Consider the following 18,393-nt stretch of genomic DNA (forward strand, 5'->3'; position numbering starts at 1 on the left):
ACTTATCACAGCAACAGTCAGCCTGCAGAGCACCTCCAACTCAAAGAGAGAAGCGGCAGCTTTGAAAAGCAGGCTCAGACCCCAATACATGCCTCCAGAGCTGACTAGAGACACAGGGGAAGAGACGCAGAATGTTCTGGAAGACAGTCTCTGCCCAATCTCACAAAAATGTTTTAAAAGGTATAGACTAGGAACACATAGAAAAGGGTAACCTCTTTTATAAAGACAGAAATGAACAAACAAAGCACTTTACCATGGTTATAAAGATGAAGAGGGAGGGAGAGAGAAGTTGGCAGTCCGCAGAGGGAATGAGGGGCAGCCTAGAGCGGCTTTGGCGACTGACATACACGGAGCCCAGAAAGCCCAGAAGTGGATCTTCGAGAAATGAAGAGAAGGTCAACAGCTGACAACCCACAGGGAGAGAAGTTCAGAGCTCCCTGACCGTGATGACCGCCCGGGAGTGGAGCCCGAGCTTCAAGGGTGACCAGGCCGCCCAGTCCCCAGGACTTTCTCTGTGACTCTCGGATTTACCCCCATGCCCTTCCGGGAATGCAAGACCTGGCTGATATTCATTTTCAAAGAGCCCAGTTGACAAGGACAAATGTGGTCACAATGAATTTCAAGGACCTCTTGAAATGCTTGCGTTGCCATAGATTTTCACAGTCCTGAGTGATGTCTGGGACAAACGGTCCACAAGCTAGAGCGTCGATGATTTTCCATTTCGGTAGGGATAGTGGCAGTAATAAATTTAGCCTGGATGGCAGTTTTCAAAAGGTCTTACTAAAAGTTTTATAAAATTGTGATGTCTCTGCCCACCAAATTCTGTTGGAACCGTTTTAGATGTAAGGTGGAAGTCCAGCAGGCGGAAGAACACCAGAGCCCGGATGAGCCTCTTAAGACTCAAGTCAGGCCATGTTTCTTTCCTCCGTGGCTTGTTGGATTCCTCGGCACAAAAGCCAACACCTGACTGTGACTCAGGAGGCCCCCATTTCATCTCCCCCCTCCTAGCTCTTTCTACTCTCTGCTTGGGCCACACCTCCCTCTTGGCTTCTTTGAACACATCAGATGCACCCACACCAAAGGCATTCGCACCCACCATCCCTTCTCCCTGGAAAGCTCTTCTCCCTACATATTGGCATGGCTTGATCTCTCACCTCCTTCAGGTCTTTATATAAATGTCACCTCTCAGGTGGCCCCCAACCATGCCACCTAAATTTACAACACCTTCATCCCAAACTCACACACCCACTTCCCACCTCCTTGCCCGAAGTGTTTCTTTCCTCTTGGCCGTCGACACCATCTAACATAGAATGTGTTTCACTCCCTTGTAACTCCTTATCTGTCCTCCACTGGAATGTCAGTTCTCTGTGTTGTTTTTGCTGCTGGGTTCATTCGCTTGTTCTGGTTACGATCGTATTGCCCAGTGCCTAGATTGTCCAGGACGCACAGTTAAGAGTTTGTTAACTGCATGAAATGGATGCAGAGAAGAATGCCAGCCCAGCACACTGCTCCCGCTCCCTGCCTGGACCATGAACTCGGGAGCCGTACTCCGTGGGCACGTGCCCCAGTGCTGGACGTGGGGGCAGGAGATGGGCACGTGGCCACTGAAGGGCTAGCGCTCTTCCTCAGGGGAGACTGACTGATGGTGCTGAGACAGACGAGACAGAGGACAAGGACAGGTGAACAACACCGGCAGGGTGGCCACTTACTGTAGAAAGATGTTCATTTCCTAAAAAATGAGAACAGCTACCGCTTAAATATGACTCAGTGAGCAAGCTGGAGTGGACAGAAGGAAAAGAAAAAATAAAAGCAGTAATACTACCACCAATAAGGCACGATGTCCTTACCTGTTTCCAAGGGGGAAGGTCCAGGGGAGAGCACCAGGGTATTTTAAGGAACCCTGAAATCATATGCAGAATTTTGTGGGCATATGCATACTTCTGGAAAAAGATCTATACTTTTCATCATCAGCTTCTCAAGGTGGCCCTTGACCAAAACAAAATTTTAAGAGAAATACCAACTTACGTACTAATGCTTTCTGCATTTCATTTTAGTTCCATCAACACCCATTTATGAAGTGCTGATTACCTTCATCAAATCGTAAGACACAACAATTTTAACATACTTGTATTTTGATAGCATGTCAATTCCACTACGACATGCCATTGGCTGTAAAACAAATACTAATTTCAGCGATGTTAAAAATGCAAAAAGTGTGAGTTGTAGAATCTGTGAATCATAGAGCATGTCAAGCACTTGCGCTAGTCTTTTGCATATTTTAGCCAAGCCCCAGTGCAATCAATACTATTATTCCTATCTTATAAGTGAGGACACAGTCAGAATTCCAAGAATTCAAACCCAGGTCTGTTTGAAAGCCTCCCACACCAGCATACCACATCCCAACAAAGAGGTGGCTCCCAGTGCTACAGATCTTATAACCAAGGGCAGCACAGAACCTCTCACAATCAACTGGCTGGGAGGCGCCGAGGAGTAATTAGAGTTGGGTACCAAATGATTGCAGAAGCACCCTGCCTGTATGAGAAGCAATGCTTCCAACAAACTCCCAAATGCCCAGAGCAGAGTTTCACCTTTATTATGCCAAGGAGCATCTGCTCCTCCATCAACTTTATAGCCTTCTCCCACTTGAATAAGCAACTCTTTAAGTGGGATTTAATAATCCAGAACAGATAGTGCACTGTGTGGAAGGTGGGATTAAAAAAGAAAAGGTGCACGATTCCTTGTCGATCTTGAAACACATCCCCATTAGCAAAGAATTAACAAAAGAAAGTCTCCAAAGGTCAGGGTGGCGTAAGGCATGAGCATGTGTGCGTGCACACTGTAGAGTGTGAGGAGAAAGAGGCTGAGAAAAAAATTCTATTGCACTGGATATCTTCACAGACGGGATATGCCCCCACCCCCTGAGGAGTTTTTAGGAACTCAATGTGTAAAACCACCACCAGGAAAGAATCAGAAAGAAATCTCTCCAAGACAACAACCTGCATCCCGCATGCAATTTGAAAGCAAAATCAACCTTTGTGGCTGGGAGCCTCTGAGATTTCAGAGTTGCTTGTTACAAGGCAAAGCTGACTCATGCAGCCTGTTATGCTCAGATAAATGAAACCAACGTTAAAACTCTTGGCAGCACACAATTTAACACAAGGAATATGCCTGGAGTCACGTGTGAGCTCTCAGGCTTTTAAATCTTCATCTTTCCTGGGAAGGAGCCTTAGAGTACAGTTGGTTCTATATAAATTCTTCTTTAAATTTTGCATAAATGCCATCATCTTTGTGAGTCATCTAACAGTGAAACTGAATACTAATGAAAACAAAAATGCAAACTGTGATTTTTTTTTTTTAACCAGCCACGCACCAGGAGAAGACCAGCTAAAGCCTCAAAGGCCAAAGAGTCGTGAGAAAATGTCCTAAACCCCAGTGCAGGGAATGGGTTTGCCTTGGGAAGCCCTGTCCCTCCTGCGGGAGAGCAGGGACAAATGAGCGGAGGCTCCTCCGGCTTTGGAATAATTATTTTGAATGTTTCAGGGGAAGAAAGTTATTTTGAGAATGTTGTTGTTGTCGTTAAAAATCATGGCCAACCACACACAAAAAAACAAAAACTGCTTTGAAAAAAAAAAACGGAGTGTAAATCAATCCTCAGAAGCATCCTAAAAATACTTCCAAAAGTTTTCCGAATAATGCCATCATCCCTAGCTGACCATTTCCAGGGAGCCCAGACTCATTTGTTCTGATGAGTTCTACCATGTTTGTTCACACATCAGCTTTATTACTTTTTAAGCAGTTGTTACTTCTGACCCCAAGAGGAGATGCTGAGCACCTCGGAATGGAGTCCAGGGGCATGGTGGGTCCGAGTGGCTCTTTTTGCCCCTGAACCAGCTCCTCAGGGGACACCCAGGGTGCGGGCTGAGGTAAAGAGCAGACAGAGAGTCTTCTGGTAGCAAATAAATGCCCCGTGGGACCTAGCACATAATCTGTCGGACGGAAGAGACCATCTACTCCGATTTGCAGCATCAAACACAGAGCCATGAAGGAAAAGTCTTCCTGCAGATGATGACACCTGGTGTGCTGACCCTTGACTCCAACCAGCGTTCACTGGAGCGTTTCCAAGCCTGCTCTTATATACCCATGTTTAAACATATATTCTGAAAAGGACCTTACTGATGTTAAATAGAATGGAAGGCAAGCTTTTATAAGTTTCAGAAACACCGTTTCTGTTCAAAAAAAAAACCTGTTGATTTTAAGGCTTACAAGGAGAAGCTCGCAGGGTTCGTAAGTGAACATTCCTTAACAAGGATCATCAGGGATGCCAGTTCCATGCACCTGTCACGCTTCGCTCCGGGTCCACAAGCCTGCTATTAACGTGCGCTGCTGCGGAGCAATTACCTTTCGTTTTCCCATCACATTTCAGGAGGGAAAAAAAATGCAGTCGACTCAGACAGTCTGTGAAATCAATAGGAAATTTCATCACCTACGTGCAACAACATTTAATTCTATTGGGAAGGAAATACGTCAACGTGGGCGGGCACGCACATGCACGCACCACACACACAGCTGTGTGTGAGAGCCCTCATTCCCCCTTTACACACACAGAGAATATCACTGACAAGGGAGCATTTGCAATGTCTTCCTGAACCATATACCTTAGCCCAAGAACACGGGTTAATAAAAGAAGAAACCATCTGAGTCTCATTAAGGTTGAATCTGATGTGCTCAAATAACACTCACTGGCCCAAAAGAATGATAAAATTCCTGCAAAGAAGAAGATCCCAGGCCTAATGATTGGGTTCTTTTCTAGACAACTATAACCACCCTCCGGAGTCTATAAAAGGAACCAAACACCAAAATCACAGTATGACAATTTGTAGTTACTGTGGTTTGTTCTAGGCACCTGCCTCTCCTGGTCTCAGAAAGGAGGGACCAAGTTCGCTGATCAGACTCAGCCGAGCAGCGTGGTTGGCCTGATAAAAAGTATGAATGGATGAATGAACTCACGAAAAATGGAAGATGAAAGTTCCATACACCAAAGAGAAAAAACTGGTGAATCTTGGCAGCACCAAGCCTGGCCCTAACCCACCAGCAACCTGCCGGCAAATAATGAAACAAAGGGACGATAAAGGAATCTCGGTCCAAGCTCTTAGAACACAATTCCAAACATCACTTCGAGAGGTTTAGACAAGAGATGAGTATGAGAGCGGAAGAAAAGAGAAGCCAGACAGGGAGGTGGGTGTGAGAGCGCAGGGACTCGGAATCTGGGATGTGACTTCAAAGGGAAAAAAAAAAATGAGCTTTTAGGTACTTGGTGCCCTAACTGTGGGTTTTCTCTCGCATTCTTTTGTTTTAAGTCTCAAGGCCAGAACATCCCTCCCGGCACCAGGGCCTCCCACTGTCTGCACCTCAAGTGTTAGTGTAAGAATGAGAAGCGTTCGAGATGGAACCAGGCAGGAACTCATCCCCAGGGGTCTTTGGACCGCAGAGAGAACCGTAAGAGGGCTTTATTTAGTTCACTCAGTCAGCAGGCATGCTCCTGCTCCGTGGCAGGCACTGGGCTCGGAAGTCGAATGTCAAAGGCGTGTGAACCCACACGGTGTGTTTTTCCGGGGAGGGAGTCTCCGGCAGTGGTTCTCAGCCAGAAGCGGTGGTGGGGTGGCAGCCTGCCCGTAGACCATTCAGTGCACACTCAAAAGGTGCCCCGTTCTCCGAGCAGCCCCAGCCTGCCCCAGGCTGACCACTCGACGAGCAGAAGCTGGGCTGCAATTCAAGCACCAGTTAGGCTGACATCCTTGTACAAGATGCAACCTGCTCTGTCTTACCTGATGCCTTGTAGAGAGCCTTCCAGGGAGGTCTTTGGAAATGTCTGGAGGCCTTCTGTCCCACTGTCACAGTGACAGGGGAAGACTATGGGCTGGGGACTGGGGACACTAAACAACATGCAATGTTCGGGACATTGCTCCACAACAAACAACTAACCCTCCCCAAACACCAATGACCCAACAGTCCGTGGTTGCCATCAAGTGCTCGGTGGTCTCCTTCCCATCAAACGGTTAAGGCCGATGCTCTGGGCATAATGCGACAGAAGGGTCATCGCGGGAGGGTCCAAGTAAGAAAGAGGAGAGTAGCTACTTCAGAGCATCTAGACAGACATCATGGCAGCCTTAGAAAACCTGCCCCATGTCTTTGAGCCAACACTTCCATTTAATTAAATTTTTTTTATACTGAAATCACATTTTAAGTTTAAAGTTGCATCATTATTTCTTAAGGGGAGGGAAATACGAATCCAGGCAGATGACTCCCTTCCCCTCCTACGCCCTCTGGAGGCGTTCCAGGGGTCCGGCAGCCCTTGGAAACTAGATTTCATGCTCATTAAGTGCCCTGTAGATTAATGAAAATAACTGCCAACAGGTTCAAAGAAGACACTGTGCTTAGAAAATAAGAGGCGTCTCTGTGTCGAATTTACGGTGAAGAGCCCCCTCCCAGGAAGGGTGAGGTGTTTGCCTCCCTCCACGCACCCACCACGATGTGATACTGAGATGTCCCTGACTTTGTACACGTAACTCAAACAAGGGGGGCAAGGCTGGGAAGACATGGAGAGAGAGGCAGGGAGAACGGAGCTCCCGCAGCCCTGGCCTGGAGCTCTCCTCATCAGACTTTCAGAATATACGTCCTGAGTTGAAATGTCCTGTTCTACTGGTCAAGATGGATAATCAAAACGTGCCTCCGTGCAGCCCTGTGCGGTCAGAATTTTAAACGAGCTTGCAGAGCCCCACGACTTCCCAGGAGCAGGCCAGCGGGGGAGCCAGCAGCAGCTCATTAGTTCTGGGAGAGCCATTTCAATTTCAATCTAGTTGTGGCCTCGCCTGTTTGTTGCCCTTTGTTGTTCAACATAATGCTCGCAAAGGCTACACTCCACTTACCCCAATCCTGAAAATTGGCTGAGTGACAGGACTGCCTAATCCTATCACTCGCAAAAATTGGCTGTGAAGTCTCGGTCAGATAATAGGATCCCACTAGATGCCAGCAAGGCGTCTCTCTCTCCTCATCCCTTCTGTCCTTTTCCAGCCCCAGGCAGGTAGAGAGCCGCAAAGGGGAGAAGCGTGGTACAATTAGAGCCCTTGAGTTGAGTCCCGTTGGAACCTAAGACCCTGCAGGAAAGGAAATGAATATGCAAATCTCCTTTATCCCCTGGCTGCCGGAAACACACAAGAAGCAAGTACCATTTGACACTCAGTGGTTAGTAGCTCTAATCAAGCAGGGCCAGATGACGGGTGGGCTGGAGGACTGTCCCCAAGACACTGAGAGGGATGACATCAAGGAGAGGCTGGCTCTCCATAATAAATCTCCCGGGTGTCTAGACCTGTCACAGCGCTCCACCCCAAATGTATGGCAGGGACCCCATCAACAGATCGCTTGGATGAGTTTAATTAGCGCTGCCGGCTAACAGGCTTCCACTCTGCAAAACCAAGCCAAAGCAAAGCCTGGAGGAGAACTTCACCCAGATCGAATTTTCTAGAAAGAGGGGAGAGGCCCCCGGGTGGAATCTGCCCACATGGATTTCCATACATAGAGGGAAGAAAGTGCCTCCAAAGAGCTTTTCCAGTTACTGAACCTCCCAGGAACTGCTGCGCTGGGGCTGCAAACAGCACCGCTGGGCCCAACAGAGCCCGAGACAATTCTCCAAGGACCATCTGTGCTGAGGGTGAGGGAGAGGCTGGGGGATTCACTCCAGCCTCAAGGAGAGAGGGGGAAAGGAGGGTGACTGGAGAGAGGAGATGAGGAGGGGCGTGGACACAAAAAGAGAAGTGCGGAGAGCAAGATATAAAGAGGCAAGTGAGAGAGACTGGGAGAGGTGGAGAGACCGCAAGAAAAAGAGATGAGATGAGATGAAACAGACAAGGGAGGACGTCTTGTTAACCAAGCCGAGAAGTACCAGTGGACTGGGGAAAAGGAGAGGAAAAGTCACCATGGCAACGCCTTGCCGGAAGTACAGGCTGCGAGGCTAAGCTCAGAGAAGACACCTGCTACTTTCGCTCACCTGGGAGACTGTGCTGGGAAGCCTGTGCCCAAGCTCCCACTCTCAAACTCCAAGATCTCAGACCAGAACCTGCTGCCCCAGATTTTCAAGTCACCATGAGCCCTTCCCCTACAGATCAGATGGAGCCTCCCCTGGGTGTACTTGGCTGGCTCATGGGTGAGGATTTGTGGGGCTCACAAAGGGGGTCTCAACTCAAACATTCACACTGCACAGGAAACCCCTCTATAACTTCCCTGACCATTGGTCACCTAGCTGGTACTTGAATCTTTCCAGTGACGGGGAGCTCAGTCCACTCATGATTCCATGAGCCCATGTTACTGTCCCATCTACCACATAACCTGACTCTACCCCCACAACTCTTCACCCAGACGCCCCCTTCTCTCCTCCTCAGCCCATGATTCTCTATAATTTTTCACATCTATCTTATGGTATATTTGCCCTTAGTCACATATTGGTGCTCCCTTAATTTCTCTAGGGATTTCCTTTTCCTCTGAGGAAACTCCTCTTCCATCTTAGGGACAATTCATTCTGTTCCAGTGTATACTCCACCCCCGAGTTGGTGGCCTGATTGTGAACGCTTACATATTTTGAAGCACCTTGAGAACACTGGGGACCTGAGTGTGTTTAATGACTGGAGAAACCATACTCAAATCCGAGAGCTCTCTGTACTTTTCAACGTGGGCAGTAAAATCTCCACAGTCTGGGCCAAAAAATCCCACATCCAGAACCCTGAGTACTTTGGCCATCTTTACTGCACTCCAGACAGAATAATAACTAATACTCACTGAGGGCACAGAAGGCACTAAGCACTATTCTAAGCATTTTATCTGTATTAACTTAGCCTAGCTTCACTGCAACTCCATCAGGTAATTACTATTATCCCCATTTTCTATATAGAAACTGAGGAAGAGGCAGGTTAAGAAGGTTACCCAAGGACTAGCAGCTGCTAAGAGGTGGAGTCAGAATTTAAACCTAGTCTACTCTCTGGCCCACTCCAACTCTACACCATTTCTGTATCATGACATTTTTGTGGAACCTGGTGGTTTTTCAAGTATGTATGCCTTTTGTCTACCATAAACCTATAGATAACATGGTACTTAATGATGAAAGAGTCAATACTTTTTCCCTAAGATCATGAATAAGGCAAGAATGTCTTCTCTCACCAGTCTTATTCAACATCATACTAGCAGTCTTAGCCAGTGCAATTAGGCAAGAAAAAGAAATAAAAGGCATACAGATTGGAAGGAAGAAATAATACTGTTAGTGTTCACAGACATGACATAGAAAAATCCCAAAGAACCTACCAAAAAACTGTTAGAACTAATAAATGAGTTTAGCCTGGTTGCAGGATAGAAGGCTAACACAAAAATATCAATTCTATCTCTGTATACTAGCAATGAACAATTAGAAACTGAAGTTTAAAATACTGTATCATTTATAATAGCACCATAAAAAGAAATAGTTAAGTATAAATCTAATTAAATATATGTAAGACATATATGCTGAAAACTACTTCTAGAAGAAATTAATGACAACTTAAATAATTGGAGAGAGATGTCATGTTTACGAAATGGAAGACAGTATTATTCAGATGTTAGTTTTTCCCAAATTGATTTACAGATTGAATGCAGTCCCAATCAAAAGCAAAAAGTCCATTAGGATTTTTTGTAGATATTAACAAGCTGATTCTAAAATTTGTATATAAAGGCAAAGAAACTAGAATAACCAACACAATTTTGAAAAAGAATAAAGAGGGAGGACACACAATATCTGATTTCCCTCTTTTGTCAATAAAAGAACCTAACATCCAAGCCTGGGCAAGATGGTTCTTTGGGACACTAGTCCATCATCTTTTTGGTCTGCTGGCTTTCCAAATAAAGTCTCTATTCTTTGCCCCAACAACTCCCCTCTAGGTTCATTGGCCTGTCCTGTGGCAAGCAGTATGAGCCTGGACTCGGTAACACAAGAAGTCGAGAATCCTAAGAATGAGTCCTGTTTTGGATAACCAACCGTGTCACTGGGACATCTCTTGACAGCTCTAGCTCCAAAATACTGTGATTCTCGATGTCATATTTAATTGAGGCGGGTGATTTTAGTTTTCAGATACTTTGAGCTATTTTCTTTCTCTGGTCCCAGGAGGCTGAAATGCACATGAGAGAAAAAAGCAGAACAAAATACCAGAATGCACACAACCCAAAGAGGAGGTAGGAGGTGGGACAGGAGGCACATGCTGACAAAGACCACACAGGTTGAAGGCAGCTTATCACAGACTCTTTTTCTTAAAGGCAGGATTGCACCAACGTCATCCCAGATGCTGGAGCTGTCTCTGTTGATTACACAGGTCCAAACCCTACACAGGTTCATACCCCAATTCCTCATCTTCCCCATCAGCAGATTCCTTCTCTAAGGCTGCCTATTTCAGTAAGTGGCATCAATTTCTTCTCTGTTTCATGGGCTCAAAATCAGCTTCCTACCCTTCTTAGGCACTTTCCAAACAAGCAAAAAGGGAAAAAAATGTAAACAATTGAAATGGGAGTGAATAAATAGAAAAGACTTCAAAAGATCTCAAATACTTGAAACCAAAGTGCCACTCTGCTACTCCAGCTTAAGAAGCTTCTGAAAAAACAAAATTCAGAAAAGCAAAACAGAACTATCTGAAAAGAGCCCAGGTTGCCCAGCTTTGGCAGCAGCCCCCTAAATCTCTGGGTAATAAAAGCTTGGCAGGAATATCCTAACGGGGGCTGATGCTGCCCAAGACACTTGTCTGTTCTGTTTCCCAAAAGCACATTAAAAACACATTTCTCTGTTTAATAGACTTATGAGCTGAAATGAATGTGTCAGAATTCTAATAAATATGATAGAACCTGCTAGCCCAGCAAATGTTAAATTTTGCATAAGGAGACAGTATCCCTAACTCATCAGTAGACACTTGATGAATATTTCAAACAAAGAGCCTTGAGAGCTGCTCTAAAGGCTCCCAATGAATTAAATTGGGTTTATTACTGCCAAGATTAGCCTCTTCTCGTTTCCTCTAATTTTCGCCCCCTTCCCTCACTTGAGTGTATCAAAAGCCCCTCCAGACTAACTTAAGTGCCTGAAGCCTTGTCATGGAGGGATCAGAGTGTGGGGTTGGTCAGTGTAGTGGGTTGAAACGTGTTCCCCCCAAAATTCATGTCCACCTGGAACCACAGAGCATGACCTTCCTCGGACATGGAGTTTTTGCAGATGGAATTAGTTAAGTCATGGTCATACCAGATTAGGGTGGGCCTTAAATCCAACAACTGGTGTCTTTATAAGAGAAATAAGAGAGAGATTCAGACACACACACACACACAGACAGAGGGAAGAAGGCCATGTGACAATGGCGGTAAAGGTAGGAGTGATGCGTCCGTAAGCCAAGGAATACTAGGAGCCACCAGAATTTGTTAGAATCAAAGAAGTTATTAACAGGGTGGCCCTGTAGGTGCTTTGAGTTCAGACTTCTAGTCTCTGGAGCTGTGAGAGTATAAATTTCTGTTAAGACACAGTTTGTAGCCCACAGTCATGGCAACCCTAGAGAATGGGCACAGTTAGGAAGTATGTCTACACATCCCAAAGTATGTTGATATGAATCCCCTTCAAAGTTATCTGAGTTGAGCATTTCAGGTGATGGTGGCAGTGGGTAGCATCGCCTCACCCCTTTCATTAGCATAGGCTGCACACCTGCCAGCCGTCTTGTAAGCTCAGACTTCAAACCATTTGACTTTCTCTCCAGCTGGTGTCTCTGAGAAACTTTTCAACTCCATTTGTAGTAGGGAGGAAAAAATCTGACTGGTATTAAGTCTGTTCCTTTGGCTTTAACCCTGTGCTCTGTTTCCTGTGCTTAGTCATGCTGGTTCTACACCTTTTGTAAAAGAATGTTTCCTATTGCCTAAAATATACAGGAGAGCCCATTCTCAAGGCTCTGATCTTTAAGGGTAGAACACTTTTCCATTCATATGAAAATAAAAGGTTGCAGAACAGAAAATAACATTGGTCTTGTTGGAGGTTTACAGGAACATCATGACCTGACCTGCATGGACAACTGCAAGAACAAAGGATTCCGATACCGAGTTTACACCAACCAGCCATGCCCCTTCCCCTTTTTAGTATAAAAGGAGCCTAAATGGGGAAAATGGTTCTCCAGGGCACTAGTCTGCCATTGTCTCAGGCTGCTGGCTCCCCAAATAAAGTCGTTATTCCTTGCCCCAACACCTTGTCTCCCAATTTATTGGCCTGTTGTTCAGTGAGCAGAACAAGTTTGGACTCGGTAACACACCCAGCTCTCTTACACACTGCTTACTCAGCATTCTCAGCCCATCCAGGAATGACACAAACAGATAAAGAGGCATACAGTCAGAGAATCTAAAAACTAGAAAGAAACAAAGAGAACCAAGTGTTCTTGCCACCTCCTGTTCCATTAGGTGGGTTACCATCCACAGGAAGACAACTTTTCAAAAAACTTGTTAAGCACCATTATAGGCTGAGTTGCATCCCCCTCAAATTCATGTATTGAAGCCCTAACCACCAGTACTCAGAATTTAACTCTAAAGTTGTGGTATATTTATGCAATGGAATACTATTCAGCCATAAAAAGGATAAAATAATGCCATTTGCAGCAACATGGATGGACCTAGAGATGATGGTCATTCTAAGTAAAGTAAGCCAGAAAGAGAAAGAAAAATGCCATATGATATCACTTATATGTGGAATATGAAAAAAGAAAAAACAAGAGGACACTAATGAACTCATCTACAAAACAGAAACAGACTTGCAGACATAGTAAACAATCTTACCATTACTGGGGGAACGGGGATAGGAAGGGATAAATCTGGGAGTTTGTGATTTGCAAATGTTAGCCACTATATATAAAAATAGATTAAACAAACAAATTTCTTCTGTATAGCACAGGGAACTATATTCAATATCTTGAAATAACCCTTAGTGAAAAAGAATATGAAAACAAATTATTTGTATGTATATGCATGATTGCGACATTGTGCTGTACACCAGAAACTGACACATTGTAACTGACTGTACTTCAACTAAAAAATAAATTAATACAATAATTTTTAAAAAGAATTTAACTGTATTTGGAAATAGGGTCTTTCAAGAGGTAACCACATTAAAATGAGGTCATTCATGTAGACCAGAATCCAAAATGACTGGTAGGAAGAGGAGATTAGGACACAGACAGGCAGATGGAAGGCCAGGTGAAGACACAGGGAGAAGATGGCCATGCACAAACCAAGCAGAGAGGCCTCAGAAGAAACCCACCCTGCCCACACCTTCATCTCAGACTTCCAGCCTCCGGAACCGTAAGAAAATCCATTTCTCCCGAATGAGCCATGCATTCTGTGATGCTCTGTTATGGCGGCCCAGGCAAGTGTGTCCAAGTACCACACTGCCTCTAGGCCCAGGCCTCATGAAAATGCACTCCAAACTGACTGCCTCGCTCAGAAAATTGGGACCAAAAAAGAAAAAAAAAAAAAGTAAGCAGGAAAAGTGCTATTTGAGTGCTAAATATTAGTCAGGCAGAATGTAACACTCTTCAGAAGCAAAAGAATCTATGTAAGATGTAATCACCGGGTAACGTTCCCCTGAGATGGGGCACGCCAACACTCAGTCATGCCAGCCCCACGGAGCCCTGTTTGAGGGGGTGTTTCTGTATTACTTCCTTATTTTACTTAACATCCATGATGTTAAAGAGCTCCTGGTCTCATTATTACTGAACACTTTGCTCTTTGTCCTCCGGCAAAATATTTTTGTAATTTTTTTTTTTGTATTGAAATGTCACACGTTTTAACAGCCTCAGAGCTGTTGGCCATGCGCTGACAGGTTTGGTTCATTGCCCAAACCCGGGATACGACTCTAGCCCAGAAAGGACTTGCGGATTTCTCAGGCCCCAGACAATTCCTCTCAATGAGACCAGGAGACGAGTTAAAAGTGTCCCCTACCCAAACAGTGACAGAGGAAAAAAGAGTCTAATTGCTAAAAATCACAGGCCAAGACACTAAATGTACAGGAAAAACTGTGAAGTTCTTCTTTCATCTTTAAAGATCTTACCAAGGAAAACTCAAAATTACAAATAACATCTCAAGAATTCCCTAAACGCATTATTTTGGAAACCAAATCATTAAAAAAAAAAAAAAAAAGAAAAACAATAAAAATTTCCCCTAGGAGCTACCTCTGACTCCTGATCACATTTAAGTTTACTAAATTTGACTTGGAAATACCGGTGATGGAAGTCAAGGAAGACTTGGAAAATTAGAAGACATGGAAGAAGAAAAAAGTGATTGTCACAAGGGAGCCTTGACGCTGTTTTAAGTAAGTCTCTTTGCTTTCTGAGGATTTGATTATTCTGAGGAATTTCAGTGCCAGGGAGATGTAGGAGTCGGGAGTTGAATACAGGTGGCTGGTCTTTACAGAGAACAGACAACTGTCCTCAGAGAAGGCATTTCACCCCATACAGGCTGACTGCCCGCCCCCATACCAGCCCCACACATGTGCTGAGAAATGTAATCCTCCAAAGGTCAACCAGTGCGAAAACCCATTTAGGGGGGTTCCTCACTCAGCTGGAGAAACGGTCCCCAGTTAAAACACAAGCACATGAGCAGGCGTAAAACGCTGGCAATTACTGATACCTCCATGTGCAAGAGTTTGTCCCATCTTTTCCCAGAGGCGCCTGAGGGAGGGTGTTTCACAGGGAAAACAAGGGAGAGGAACGATTTCAAGGACATGATGAAAAGAGAACGGGATGGTACCCGGAGGAGCAAGGCGGGTGCTGGGAAAAGGGAGAAGGGCATCAAAGAACGCCTGGGCTCCACCACAGTTCTGAAGGGACGAGCCCTGGAGGGGCTCATTCAGAGGTCCGGCTCTTGGGATCCCTGAGTTAGAAAAGGCAAATTCTGTCGCCCAAGAACAGTTCTGTCTCTATGGGAAAGTGCCACCCAACAAGTCCAGAGTATAATCAATAAGGAATTCAAGATCTTAGACTAAGATACAAACAAATGTGTGCGGCTGGTGATGGTAGTGCATCCAAATTTAGAACCCACTTAACGCTAGGTCTGCATCGGTTTCTCATCTGCCTGGCTGTCCAGGCAGAGTTATTGCTGCCAGGTGAATTTTCCTAATATATAAGAATACAACATTAAGGAAAAAATCTCTTTCTAATGAGATTTTTCTTATAGTTCATGCTTGCTTGACTTAAGTCCCCATTCACTGTTCCCCTAACATGCTTTGGAAAGGTTTATGGGTAATAAATAGGAGATCACTTCTCAAATTAAATCCACCCTTCTCTTTACTGGAAAATAATGCCTACTTCTGTTCCTTCCACAGATACACAAAATTACAGACAATTCTCCATCTGCTGTGCTAACAGATCAATGAAAAAAACAAAACAAAACACTCTTGAAGAGATTCAACTTCCTCTCTCAGAACAAACAACATATTGAAATGGGGCAGTTAACAATTAGTAAAAGAAGGATTCACCTTTCACTACCCTTTTGAGCCTAAAGAGAGTACTAGCAAAAATAAAAATAAAAATTAAGTCCCCTGGCAGCTGAATGGGGGAGGTTGAGTCAAAGAAACCTGAGTTCTAGATAAACGCTGGGGTCACGGAGCCATCTGAACTGTGATGGATGTTATGCATTCCAAACACACATAACTTTTTGCATAAAATGTCAAGAGGTTCATAAACCCATGCATGGACTCCAGAGGTACAGAACTCCTGGCCTAATTTCTAGAATTTACTCCACAATAGAATAGCCCATAGAGATGTCTGGGTAAAAATGCTCTCTGCCGCATTCTTCATGAGAGCAAAAGGTTGTAAACAACCTAACAGACCATCAAGAGGGGACTAATTAGGTAAGATCACGGCCAAGAATAAGAATGGGATGAATCGATGAGTGTCCCAGGAAACAAAGACCAATCTGTGTTATTAAGCGAAAGACACAAGGTACGGAACAACGGCCAAGTCTGAGTCTATAAACGGAATATGTCTGGAAGGAAACCCGAGAAACTAGAAACAGTGTTTGTGTCTGAGATGCAGGGACCATCAGGGATCTGAAGGTGGAAGAAAAATTATTTTCACTTGTAATCCATGTTATTACTTTTTTTAAATTAAAAGAAAACTAGTTGGAGATAGAGAAATAGTTGAGGGTGATGGGGATTAAGAGAGAGAAAGAGAAAGACTATTTTAAAAGAACTGATCTAGCTAAGTCCCAAAATATCCCGGCCATGAAAGCAGTTGATGTTGTAAAACATTTGGCACCAAGACATAAATAGGAAAGCTCTCATAAATGCATAAATGCTTTTTCCGGCTTGAGCTGCAGCCGACGCTCAGCACAGCAGAACTTTCTCTCCCCAAGTGTGGCGTTTCTGGCTTTTCCTCTTGTTGAACCAATTATGGGACATTATAACAGCAGCACCAGTGTTATTTTTTACAGGCTGTTGTTATTCGCTAAACACCCGTTAAACACGCCTCTGTGCTCCACGTACAGCGAGCTGAAGGGCAACTCCAGATGGTACAAATAATATATTCAGACTCGATGTGCGCGAGGCCAGTCATCAAATAGCCATTATCAAGTTTTAGAGCCTTCAGCTGCCTGACACCCACAGGTGCGTCCAGGCGCGAAGACTAGCAACCTTTCTGGAGATGGCTGGGCTCTCTCAGCCTCGGCAAACCATCACTGCGCTCCCCGAAGGGCTGCATTTGCCTCTGTATCTGAACAGTTAGCAACAGCGACCAAGGGTTGCTTGGTAACCTGGTAACAGGCTGTGCCTAGGTGTTCCCGAGCAGAGGACCAGATTACATCACCCTCCCACACAGCCCCTGCTCACCGCTTCACCCTGGCTTGGCCAAGAAGATCCAGAAACCCTGAGAGACTCTCCGGCAGAGTCACCTCCCGGTGGCCCTATATTCCCGTGGCCCCACTGGAAAAGGTTCATCTCAGAGGGATCACCACTTGTTACCTTTTTTGATTGACAGGCACTGAAACTTTCCCCTGTGACCTTGAAGATTTTTTTTAAATGGGACGGAATAAAATCTGGCCAACTTCGTCTTCAAGAAGGCTCAAAATTGGGATGGTAACATCTTCAGAGGGGACCCCAGGAGCTCCATGACAGTACAGCCAGGGGAACAGACAGAAAGCCTTCTGTCCCTGTGTTTCGAAGACTCGGCCTGAAAATGAGCTTTGCTGGAGGACAGTGGCCCATCCTAGTCACCAGACAGTACTTGACTCTCCAGTAAGAGAACAGCAGACAGTACCTGAGTGGTTCTGATTTGAGTATGAATGACATGGGCGATCAGAGGCAGGGGGTAGATTTTTCATGCTAACCCTCTATTACTGGACCTCTTGCTAGATGAATTTTTATTTCCTGATTATATCCCACAAAGGAAGAGGTGGGAGGCAGCGAGCATCAGTCCGAGTGGAGAAGGTGTTCGCCTTCTCCATGAATAATTCATGCAGGATATCATCTGAACACAGATAATTGAGAATTGGCTGGGGCACCGTTGTTAACTTTGGTACATTTACTCTCTCGGGGTCTAGAGATCGCCTCAGCCTCCACAGGGTGAGAATATCAAATTAAAATGCCAGCCCGGAAACGTGAAAGGGCTTTCTTCCTTCAGTCACTAATGTGAAGACAGTGACTCGTGCCCAATCTGTTTCTCCCGGATTAACTTGAGAGAGAACTCCACGCAAGGGAGGAGGCAGCCGTTCTCAACATCCTTCCCCTGGTTTTAGTTCTTAAGTCTGAGGTCTACAGGAGAAGTGAGGAGGGGGGAGAGACAAAGGTTTCACGATGCCTGGAGCTTGCCAGTTAAGCACGGGACTTAAATAAAAGCAAAGGAAAAGAAAGGCAGCCACTTCTCCTGGTGCAAACTGGCCCTTAAATTAGCCAACTGCCCAGGGTGAACTATGACTGAGCAAGGAGGGTGGAGCCTTACACCGAGAATGGAAACCAGCGTAACCCTCCCAATGTATCTCCCTCTCGGAGGGGGCATCCGCCCAGTCTGCCCCTCCCCCTTCCCCAGGAGATCCAGGAATTGCTCCCCTATTCCTCTCAAGGGACACACTCCCTCTAACTTAAGAGGGAAGGCATGACTTTGCCGTCAGTGTTTTTAGGTTTTCTGGCTCCAAACTGCACCAGTGAGAGCAACACCCACAGTTCCCCAGGTGGCCCAAAAAGCTGAAAGTCACATAAACAGAAAGGAACATCCAGGGTCGTCAGAGACAGGGAGACAGAGGGACTGGTGCCCGCACTCCAACCCAAGCCAGCCCAGCCCCATCAGAGGGGCCCCTGTCCACCTGAACCAGTGGAAAAACAAT

General features: G+C 45.3%; 1 protein-coding gene across 22 annotated transcripts in view; it reads right to left on the reverse strand.

Annotated features, from left to right (window-relative positions):
* SLC39A11 (solute carrier family 39 member 11) overlaps window positions 1-18,393 on the reverse strand; it is a 348,535-nt gene that overhangs the window by 175,439 nt on the left and 154,703 nt on the right. The window lies entirely within an intron of this gene.

This window comes from Vicugna pacos, chromosome 16, assembly GCF_048564905.1.
Source record: "Vicugna pacos chromosome 16, VicPac4, whole genome shotgun sequence".
Classification (NCBI taxonomy): domain Eukaryota; kingdom Metazoa; phylum Chordata; class Mammalia; order Artiodactyla; family Camelidae; genus Vicugna; species Vicugna pacos.